We start from the raw sequence: 11,965 nt of genomic DNA on the forward strand, positions 1-11,965 counted from the left end.
GGTGACAGTAGGTGGCACAATAATGACATTGTTTATTCATGACAATAGAATTAATGACTTCAACTTTAATGAAAAACAAACACAAAGGTAAATGAGAGAGATCTCAAAGTGAGCTACCTAGTAGCTGAACTCGTTACCTAATCAAAAAAAGCCCCACACTGTGGCAGAGACATTAATGCTACCTGCCTGTCAACAAGATGCTCGGCCCTGACGCAGTTAAAGAAATAGCTAAAGTTCCTCTCAGATTACACAATTACCAGACGTATTGATGAAACTAAAAACAGAGAGACACTGAGAGCTGCTGAGCAAAAGCTTTGTAAAGAAAATAAATAAAAACAGTTCATATTCAGAAAGGGGAAAAAATTATGTAATGTCGTATATATGTAATGTAATGTTATTTAACTTTACAGGAAAATTTTTAAAGATGGTTTCTGTTGTTTTTCGTGTTGTTTACGTTAAAAATGAATCAATACATAAAAATACACAAATTATTAAATACATTCGGGCGCAGATGCAAGAAAAAAAGAAGAAAAAAAAGCAACCTCTAGGCTACGCGGCAGGCCGGGTGATGACGTCAATCAATAGGTCCCTGCAGACTCTGTACAAGTCCAATGATTAGGCTAGAACTTTGAACAAACCCTGCATTGATTCATCAGTTTACAGACATAGTGGGCGTGGTCAACAAACAGCAGGTAATTCATCACATCGGACCTTTTTTTTTTTTTTTTTTTTGTGTTGTGTATCTTAGCAACTGTAGTAAACAAACCAGCGGCTAATATTCACGAGGGGGAAAAGTTTATTCATTTTGTTTGCAGCTCGTCAAAAGGTAAAGTTCTCTCTTTTTCTCTCTCTTTCTCTCTGTCTCTCTCTCGATAGATAGATAGATAGATAGATAGATAGATAGATAGATAGATAGATAGATAGATAGATAGATAGATAGATAGATAGATAGATAGATGTTAATTGTTAGATTTTAGTAACATGTTTTTGTATTTCTGCAGTAATAAACAGACAAATGGCTTCAGTCAGTAATTTTGGTGACGGCCCCTGGAACCCTACAGTAGAAAGGTATGTGTGCGCGCGTGTGTGTTGAGCACATGTGTACTAGCTTAGCAAAACCTAAGTTCCTTACGTATCTCTCTCTCTCTCTCTCTCTCTCTCTCTCTCTCGCTCTGTCTCTCTCTCTCTCTCTCTCTCTCTCTCTCTCTCTCTCTCTCTCTCTCTCTCTCTCTCTCTCTCTCTCTCTCTCTCTCTCTCTCTCTCTCTCTCCCTCTCTCTCTCTCGCTCTGTCTCTCTCTCTCTCTCTCTCTCTCTCTCTCTCTCACAGGATTCCCAGAAGGACAAATGAAAGGGGAGATGCTCCCAGAATAAACAGAACTGATGCTGATGCCATCAGGCACAATAATATAATTGGACCTCCACAGAATCCAGACCGAAGTAAGTTTCTCTTCAATGTGTGAATAAGTGTGTGAATGAACATTTTAGAGATCACACCATAAATGTATTTGTAATCATGTATCATTTCGTCATGCTGGAATTCATACATTTTATTTTGTGTTAAATGTGTCTTTTCTTCCTTTGCAGTTAATGTTGTTCCTGTCAGGATCATTCGGAACAGACATTAGAGTCCAGACACATGTACTGTAAGTATCTCCTCAAAGCAGATGCTGTTATAGAACCTCACTGTGAACGAGTGTGTGAATGAGTGTGTTAGATTTTATTCAGCTAATGAACATGTGATTGTGTATCATTTCATAACGTGTGAATTTGTACGTTAAGAGTAGAATTAGTCTAAGTTACAGATGTTACATATTTGTTTCACATGAAAATACAGTGAGCTGATATGTGAATAATGCTGTGGCTGCATTCTGAAGACTTGGTGCTTCTTGCGCCTGCTGTTGAAGTGTGTGACGTATTTCTTGTTGTTTTTCAGATTCTTTAAATGAGGTGTATGGTTCAACCACCTCCAGACCTTCAGCATCGCCTAAAGATGAAAGAACACAAAAAATGATTTCTTAAATTTTTTAATCAGATTTAAAAACAATAACAACAAACATAAAAAAAAACCCTGTGTCTCTGTTTGTGTTACTCCCCATTCTACTGGATCCACTGCATGGAGTTTACAGGGTTGCACTCGAAACTTCAGATCCCAGGAGATGTAAAGGCTAAAACTAACACACACACACACGCACACGTGCGCACACACACGCACGCACAGAAACCCTCACCACCACCTCAATCCATCAAACGCATATAGAAAATAATCTCCTAAAATGTTTAATCAGATTTAATAATAATAACAAAAATATAAATAAACCCTGTGCCTCTTTTGCTAATATATACATCATTTTTAAATATTATTTATACTGTTGTGTGTTCGCATGTATTATATTTTGTTATTTGACATTTTTGTAGCTTTTCCGGTAATTAAAAATTAAAAAGTTCATATAACAGTGACTTGTGAATTATTCTGTGAACTCGCAGCGTCTTCTGTGTTGCCTGTCCAGAGTAAAAACAACCCTATATATTCACAATTCAAGTTTCAGTGACACATCAAATAATGTCGCAGTTAAAATAAGTTTAAACCAATGTTATTTGTATGAGAGGATCATGGAAATATATTTTGAGTTCAAACAAAGACGACTATTGTCACAGCCATTTGTTGGTCAAAATGACCACCATAAACGATGCTTACCACAGTGAGACTAAACTATCATTTACTCACGTATGGGTAGGACTTGGAAAACATCTGGAACGTCAGTGCCAGTACTCTGCAAGAGGGAGGCTCATGGCATTTTGACATCAAATCAAAATAAGAACCAACAACAATTAGCTTTTTAACACCCAAACAGGAACTTGATCCCTGGACCCTCAGGGTTAAAGTCTGATGCTCTACCGACTGAGCTATCCAGGCTCTGCGCACATGTCTGCTGTTGCGTCACCTGGCCTCACTAAAATATTTGTCTCTGTGCTTGCTCAGAGAGGGTGAATCTCAGGGGTTTCTTGAAACTTTCTCCAATTGTTAAATGTGCCTTTCTTGTAAGAAGCCCACAATGAAAGTTATCCCCTATTTCATGTCCAACAGCAGTGTTCAAGGAGCTCCTTTGCCAATCTTTGTCCATTGTCTAACACATAGCATCAGCTTTTTGAAAACAAACTTGACATTTCATCACAGACCAAATGACTGACACTAAGTTCATTATTTCACTGTATGGTGTAAAAGATTGTTTCCTGTACATATGAAAACTAACTCCTGAATCTTAATTACACCAACAATCAGGGACTTCAAAAGCGGAAAATGTCAGAGCCTGCAACATGACCATCAGACTTAATCTGTCATTACAACCGTGACGAGAAAAATGCAAAGCCAACTCTGTGCCATGAGGCGGGTTCATGCAGCGACTCAGACCTCGTGGCGCAACGGTAGTGCGTCTGACTCCAGATCAGAAGGTTGCGTGTTCAAGTGAGGTCATGGTTGCAGGGCTTTTGCTTTTTGGCCTCTTTTAGCAGCTGCTCGATCTTTGATTGTCTAATTTGGAGACTAAATTTGTCCAAAGTGGAGTCTGTCTCATCAAATTAACTTTAGTACATTATAACCCTCCTACAACATGTTCCCAAGCTGACAAAAAAGATAACTCTAAAATAGCGACTAAGATGTATTCACAATTCAAGTTTTAGTGACACATCAAATAATGTCACAGTTAAGTATGTTTGAACCAATGATATTTGCATGGGAGGATCATGGGAATATCTTTTGGGTTATTGAAAACAAAGACGACTATTGTCAGAGCCATTGGTTGGTCAAAATGAACACCATAAAGGATGCTTACCACTGTGAGACTAAACCATCATTTGCTAATGAAACAAATACAAATACAAATGCGTGATTTCTTTTCAGATATTGCTGCAAAGTATCTCACTTCTGACACGAAAATTGTTAGATTTTAATCATGCCAAACAAAAACTTAATTCTTGGAGAGGTTTCCCATGTGATCTACGATGCCCGTGGTGTCTTTTATGATCAGAGAAGAATCACACAGCACACAGAATGGCGCAAAAGTAATTTTTCGGTTTAATGCAGATAACAGACAAGTTTATATACACACTGGAAAAAACGTGACCTAAAACTGTTACTGATTGGGTAAGAAGACATAGTAACCAGAGATGTATGAGCCCACACAAAGACATTCCGTGTATCTTACATATTCATCGTAAAGATCCTATAGACACTGAACAGACAACATAGAAATGTGTTTAGAGAACCAGTGTGAGGCCTATTTTAACACTAACAGTCTCATCGGCATAAACAATTATAGACTGCTTGTGTTGATTTAACAGACAGGCAATGGCAGATTCTGAGTTCTTGATTACAATAGGTTTCTTTTACAACCAAAGTGCACAGTCTAGTGGAACAGCAATTGTTCTACAAAAGATTTAAAAGTCTCTTATATAAAACAAATACAACATGCATGGGTCCAAGAGCAAAGAATCAGGATCATTTGCTCCTACAACTAAGGACAGTGGTGCCCAATGTTTGTCAGTTGCAGCACTGCTTTGTTATTGCTGTAAGAGTAGTACCCTCAGAGCAATTGCTGTCAACAGTTGCGTGTTTCATGCTAATTTCACCAGAATTTTGGTGCTTTGTTGAGACTATTACCAAATATTAGATAGCGTTTTCACTGCTGTGGCATGGCTATTTTTTGTTGATAGGTATCTTAACTATATTTTTGATTTAATTATATTTTCTGTTTAGGACCTTAGCAAGTCTCAAATTAATGGTAGGACAGCATTAAGACAAAAATCAAATCTATGCTTCTGCCTTATTAGCTGTTAGCTTGAATGCATATGTCCATGCAATGTTTTTTTACTAAAGCTAATAGCAAAGAATTTTCATTCAACAGCTGGCTGAGTATTTGCCTGGTGGCATTGAGGCGCTGTGGCTTAGTTGGTTAAAGTGCCTGCCTAGTAAACAGGAGAGCTTGGGTTCCAATCCCAGCAGTGCCTGATGCAGTTTTTTCTTTATGGCTTAAGATTTAACATTGCAAGTGGATAAGATGGTTTCTCTGTGGCACTGAATGGTGAATTGCAGGCTTTGCTCTGAACCGTTTAAAAGCTTGATAGTATTTGTTAGCAATGGAAAAAACTGTGCTTTTATACAAACTACGAGTCTGCCATTAAGACAAGTTCACACACAGCCCAGTTTATAGAAACCGTATCTATTCCTTGTGTAGTAATCCAAGAATTAAATACACAAGATCCAGAAATAATCTTATTACAGTTAAAACTGAAAAATACCAGATAAACAAACACAACAAAGTTCTAAAGTTTGGTCTATTAAACATTAGATCACTTGCACCCAAAGCACTAATTGTAAATGAGATGATCACAGAGAATAATCTCGATGCACTCTGTCTCACTGAGACCTGGATTAAAGCAGGTGATTATATGGGTCTAAACGAGTCGACACATCAGGATATGTTTATAAGCATGAGCCCCGTCAGACTGGTCGTGGGGGGGTATAGGAACCATTTATAGTGCCTCTCTTAATGTTAGTCAGAGATTAGGATTCAGCTTTAAATCATTTGAAATGCTCGTCCTTAAAATTGTACTTTCAGACATAAATAGAAAACTCGCTCTGGTCACCGTGTACAGACCCCCAGGGCCCCACACTGATTTTCTTCAAGAGTTTGCTTGTTTTCTTTCAGACCTCTTGATCGATTTTGATAAAGTGCTGCTTGTAGGAGATTTTAATATTCATGTAGATGATATAAACGATGCCCTAGGAATATCATTTGTCGACTTATTAAACTCTTTTGGGGTTAAACAAAACGTCACCAGACCAACTCATCACTTTAACCATACATTAGACTTAATAATATCCCACGGAGCAGACATCACTGATATAGATATTTTACCTCAGAGTGATGACATCACAGACCATTATCTTATACTGTACACACTACCGGTAGAGCAGATTAGCCGTGTTGCACCACGCTATCGACCTGGTAGGACTATTTTCCGACCACTAAGGACAGATTCATGAATAACCTGCCTGATTTATCTCAATTTCACACTAAACCCATAACTACTAATGATCTTGATAAAATGGCTAACAACATAGACCTTATCCTCACTAGCACATTAGACACTGCTGCCCCTATCCGGTTAAAAAAGGTTAGAGAACAAGCACCTGCACCTTGGTATAATAGTCATACACATGCCCTCAAGAGAACAGTCCGTAATCTGGAGAGAAAATGGAGGAAAACTAAATTGGAGGTATTTAGAATTGCGTATAAAGACAGTATGCTCAGCTACAAACAGGCGCTAAAAGCTGCTAGAGCTGAACATCTGAGTGAACTCATAGAAAACAACAAAAACAATCCCAGGTTCCTTTTTTCTACAGTAGCTAAACTACCTACAAATCGGGGATCTGAAAATTGTGTTCCATCACAGTTTAGTAGTGAGGACTTTATGAATTTCTTCACTGAAAAAATAGATAACATTAGAAAAAAAATTGTGGCAGTTCAACCATCTCCTGAGACAGTGTTACCTTCAACTCCACAACTCCACTATTTGACATGTATAGGACAGAAAGAGCTGTATGATGTTATTATCAAAGCTAAATCAACAACATGCCAGTTAGATCCCATTCCAACAAATCTACTAAAGGAAGTGTTTTATACAGCTGGTGAGTCTCTTCTGAATATTATTAACTCTTACTATCGTTAGGTCACGTCCCTAAATCCTTCAAGCTAGCAGTTATTAAGCCCCTCATTAAAAAACCTAATCTGGATCCAAACACGCTATCGAAATATAGACCAATTTCAAATCTGCCATTTATGTCTAACATTTTAGAAAAGATTGTCTCTGCCCAGGTATGTTCCCACTTGCAAGAGAACAATATCTTTAAAGAGTTTCAGTCAGGTTTTAGGCCCCATCATAGTACAGAAACTGCCCTAGTTAAAATCACTAATGACCTGTTTTTAGCTTCAGACCAAGGCTTCATCTCGCTGTTAGTTTTACTAAATCTTAGTGCTGTGTTCGACACTATAGATCATGATCTTCTCCTAGATCGCTTACAGAATTACATTGGCATTCAGGGACAGGCATTAAGCTGGTTTAAATCCTACCTGTCTGATCGTTACCATTTTGTAGATTTAAATGGAGAGCTATCCAGGCTAATGCTAGTGAACTATGGCGTGCCACAAGGTTCAGTTCTAGGACCCCTGCTCTTCACAATATACATGCTTCCCTTAGGAAATATTATTAGAAGGCATAGAATTAGCTTCCATTGTTATGCTGATGATACTCAGCTATATATCTCATCTAAACCAGGCGATATAGCTCAATTAACCCGGATAACTGAGTGTGTTAAGGAAATAAGAGATTGGATGACCCATAACTTTCTACTTTTGAATTCTAATAAGACGGAGGTTTTGCTCATCGGCCCAAAAACTAGTATACAGAAGCACCAGCAACTCAACCTACATTTAGACGGATGCTCTGTAACCACTAGTTCAACAGTAAAAGACCTGGGAGTTATTTTAGACAGCAACTTATCTTTTAAAAATCATATCAACCAAGTTACAAAAACAGCCTTCTTTCACCTTAGAAATATTTCTAAGCTAAGAAATATGTTGTCTATATCCGATGCAGAGAAGCTCGTCCATGCGTTTATGACCTCCAGAATAGACTACTGTAATACATTACTAGGTGGATGTCCTGCGTCATTAAGAAACAAGCTTTAGTTAGTTCAGAATGTGGCAGCCAGAATTCTCACAAGGTCAAGAAAATATGATCACATAACCCCGATCTTATCGTTCCTACATTGGCTTCCGGTTAAGTTTCGAAAAGACTACAAACTACTGATACTCACTTATAAATCACTTAATGGATTGGCTCCCATGTATCTGAGATCTCAAAACTCTGGGCTTCTAGTAGTTCCTAGAATAGCAAAGTCCACTAAAGGTGGTAGAGCATTTTCACATTTAGCTCCTAAACTCTGGAATAGTCTACCTGACAGTGTTCGGGGCTCAGACACACTCACCCAGTTTAAGTGCAGATTAAAAACATATCTTTTTAGCAAAGCCTACACATAATATACGTCTCAAATCATAACCTTGTGCTCCAGAACATCTGATCACATGCACATTATCAACTTGTGCTGTTAGTCAAGTCAAGTCAAGTCAAGTGGTTTTTATTGTCATTTTTACTATACACAGTGGTACACAGTACACAGTAAAAACGAAACAACGTTCCTCCGAAACCCTGGTGCTACACTAAACAACAAAACAACATAAAGTGCATCGAGTGCAGCCTGGTGCAAACAGTGCAAACAAAAGAACAGTACAGACAGACAGAGTGCAGACAGACAACACAAGACAAGACAAAAGACAAAAACCAAGTATAGCGCCGACTAGTAAACCTACTGTATACTTAAATATACAGTACTGTGTGAGGAGAAATGTAAAAACTATACCCAGGAGAAAGTACAACAGAACAGAGCAATGTAGTGCAAAAAAACAGCAGCAAGAAGGTGCAAAGACAGCATGTAAACATTATACTGTAGTATAAAAGGTGCAAAAACAGCATGTAAACATTATACTGAATACAAGGTGCGAGTATAAATAATAATAAATATACAAATGGTGGTGGAGTGGATTGAGAGGAGTGATGATTGTGTTTAGTCCAGGTTGTACAGTTCAGTAACAGTAACACACAGTGAGTGTGTGTGTGTGTGTGTGTGTGTGTGTGTGTGTGTGTGTGTGTGTGTGTGTGTGTAAGTGAGTGTGTGTGAGTTCTGTTCAGTTCTTTGTGTTGAGAAGCCTGATGGCTTGTGGAAAGAAAGCAGCTACGCTATTCCTCTCCACTGTTTCTCTTTCTCTCCCCATCCCGAGGCTTCCTGAGGTTTGGCCAGCTCCAGTCACGTCCCACCTCATGAAGATTATGGACTTTAAAGAAGTAGATGCCAAACTCGCAAACATCCTGAACCATCTAGAGACGTACCAGTGCCAATTGGATCCCACTGCATGTGTGGAGTTTGACATTGGACTTCCTGAAGTGTTTAAAGGCTCTGGCATGGAGAAGCTGGTGCTGGATCTGTGATGATCACAAATGTTGAGCACAGTAGCTCCTACTTTTATACCAAAGACTGTTGAAAGAACATTTACTTATAATCTTATACTCCAGTGCTCATGTTAGTTCTCACTCTCCAGAGTTCTGTATTGTTGAAAGATTTATGATCAAACTCTTGATGTCACCCAAATGAGGATGGGTTCCTCTTTTGAGTCTGGTTCCTCTCAAGGTTTCTTCCTCATTACATCTAAGGGAGTTTTTCCTTGCCACAGTCACCACGGCTGCTCATCAGGGATAAATGCACACCATTCACCTTGACCGTTGATTTCTGTAAAGCTGCTTTGAGACAATGTCTGTTGTGAAAAGTGCTATAGAAATAAACTTGACTTGACTTGATTTAAGATGAACAGTTATGAGATAGTAAAATACAGCCCTGTGCAGCATAGAGCTTTGTAGCGCAATGGATAGCACGTTGGACTTCTAGACTCAGCGATAAAGCTATTCAAAGGTTGTGGGTTCAAGTCCCACCAGAGTTGTTGTGCTTTTCCACTTGTCTCTCTAGTAACTTTAATTGTACACCAGGTAGATTGAAGAGCCATGTGGCATGTCCGTGCTTCTCGTACTAAACCGAAATGCTTTGTTGGATGCGGTTTTCAAAATAATCTCCTCTTGTTCCACATGGTTCTACTTGTGTGACCAAAACTTTGCTGTAGCCTAATCGGATGTTCCAACAACTATTCCTGACACAGAATCATTCCATACTTTGTGCTCACACATCCAAAGCCCACACTAATTCTTTGATTAGCAAATATTAGGAACATGGGCACAACTGTTTTGTCCTATCAGCACCATCATTTATAGACTGCTTGTTTTGGTTCAACTGGCAGGCAATTGTAGATTCTGAGGTGTTGGTTACATGGGTATGTCTTAAATCCAAAGTGATCAGTCCAATGGTACACTAATTCTTCTAAACATGATTTAAAAATCTCTTATATGAAACCAATACAACATTTCTTGGGTCCAAGAGCAAATGATCTAGATCAGCTGCTCATACCACTTAGGACATTGGTGCTTAATGTTGGTTAGTTGCAGCTCCCCTTTGTTATTTGTCAGAAAGTTAGGGTTATAGGATCCAAGGCAGATGCAAAAGGAGCAGGGGAGAAAGGCTGTGCAGAGCTGAATCGGGAAGCCGATTCAGGGAGTCGATTCAGGGAGTCGATTCCGGGAGCCGATTCCGGGAGCCGATTCAGAGAGCCGATTCAGAGAGCCGATTCAGAGAGCCGATGTGCGCGAAGGGGTGAGGATTCCGAGCCGGAAACCAGAGCGCGTTCAGCGCGAGCCGGAAACCAGAGCGCGTTCAGCGCGAGCAGAGCAGAGCCGAGCCGAACCGGAACACGCCCAGCGCGAGCAGAGCAGAGCAGAGCCGAGCCGAGCCGAGCCGGGGAACCGGCGCGTTCAGCGCGAGCAGAGCAGAGCAGAGCCGAGCCGAGCCGGGGAACCGGCGCGTTCAGCGCGAGCCGAAACCGAAGGACAGAATGTTCAGGTCAGAGACAACGAAACAAACAAAAGAACAAACAAACAAAACAGAATACGCTGGAGAGTGCTCAGGGCAAGCCTAAAGACAATCTGGCACTGACTGGAGGATTCAGGCGTCCTTATAAGTGCCAGAAAATCATACACCAAATCCGTGCAGCTGGTTGGGAGTGGGCGTTTCCTCTGTGGTTGAGGCGGTAATACCTGAAGTGCTCAAGCGGGCTGACAGTACCCCCGCCCAGGGCGGCCCCGGACGCCCCAACAGGCTGCCCCGGGTGGGCCCGATGAAAGCCAGCAATCAGGTCAGGGTCCAGGATAAAGCGGGAGGGGACCCAGGAGCGCCTCAGGACCATAGCCTCCCAATCCACAAGGTACTGAAGGCCCCGCCACGACGACGGGAGCGGAGCAGGCGGCGACGGTGTAGGCAGGACCCCAGCAATGACCCGGGCGGGCGGAGGGGGCCTGGCGGAGGGCACCAGGGAGCAGGCCTGAACGGGTCGAACCCTAGACACATGAAACGTAGGGTGGACCCGAGCGCCTGGGGAGCCTGAGCCGGAGGGCCACGGGATTAATAACCTTGGAAATGGGGAAGGGGCCGATAAAGCGGGCGAGCTTCCGACAGGTGGCCTTAAGGGAAGGTCCCAGTAGAGAGCCACACACGTTGCCCGGCACGGTAGCGGGGGCTAGGCACCGCCACGGTTGGCCCCTGGCAAAGCCTTATGCCATTCTTGAGCAGGGCTGCTCGGGCCGTCCTCCAGCCTCGACGGCAGCGACGAAAGAAAAGGGCGGCAGAAGGAACGGCGGACCGGGGTTCCTGGTTGGAGAAAACCGCGGCAGAAAACCGTGGACCACCTGGAAGGGCGCAAGTCCTGTGGCAGCAGTGGGAAGAGTGTTATGGGCATACTCAATCCATAAAAGTTTGTCCGACCAGGAGGAGGGTTCCCGACTGCAAAGGAGACGGAGACCGGTCTCAAGATCCTGGTTGAGCCTCTCGGTCTGTCCGTTCGTCTGGGGGTGAAACCCAGATGAGAGGCTGGTCGAGATGCCCAGGAGGCGGCAGAACTCCCTCCAAAACTGCGCCGAGGTGGGGTCCAGCGGTCCGAGGCGATATCTCTGGGGAAACCATGGAGGCGGAATATGTGCTGGAGGGCCAGCTTGGCGGTTTCCTTGGCAGACGGCAGCTTGGGCAGAGCGATGAAGTGGCCCATCTTAGAAAATCGATCAATGACCGTCATGACAACCGTGTTGCCACTGGAAATGGGCAGCCCGGTAGCGAAGTCCATGGCGATGTGCGACCACGGGCGTTTGGGATAGGAAGGGGCGAAGAAGACCATGGGGCGGCCACGAGGGTTCTTGT

General features: G+C 42.0%; 1 long non-coding RNA gene and 1 other non-coding gene across 2 annotated transcripts; both read left to right on the top strand.

Annotated features, from left to right (window-relative positions):
* Positions 1-794: 794 nt before the first annotated feature.
* On the top strand, positions 795-2,000 carry LOC124382979. The gene is made up of 5 exons (XR_006925158.1): positions 795-826; positions 1,002-1,068; positions 1,328-1,437; positions 1,585-1,643; positions 1,934-2,000. It is a non-coding gene; the product is annotated as an uncharacterized LOC124382979 (long non-coding RNA).
* A 2,930-nt stretch (positions 2,001-4,930) lies between these two features.
* trnat-agu lies at positions 4,931-5,004 on the top strand. The gene has a single exon. It is a non-coding gene; the product is annotated as a tRNA-Thr (tRNA).
* The last annotated feature ends 6,961 nt before the right edge of the window (positions 5,005-11,965 follow it).

Source organism: Silurus meridionalis, chromosome 3 (assembly GCF_014805685.1).
Source record: "Silurus meridionalis isolate SWU-2019-XX chromosome 3, ASM1480568v1, whole genome shotgun sequence".
In the NCBI taxonomy this organism is placed as follows: Eukaryota; Metazoa; Chordata; class Actinopteri; order Siluriformes; family Siluridae; genus Silurus; species Silurus meridionalis.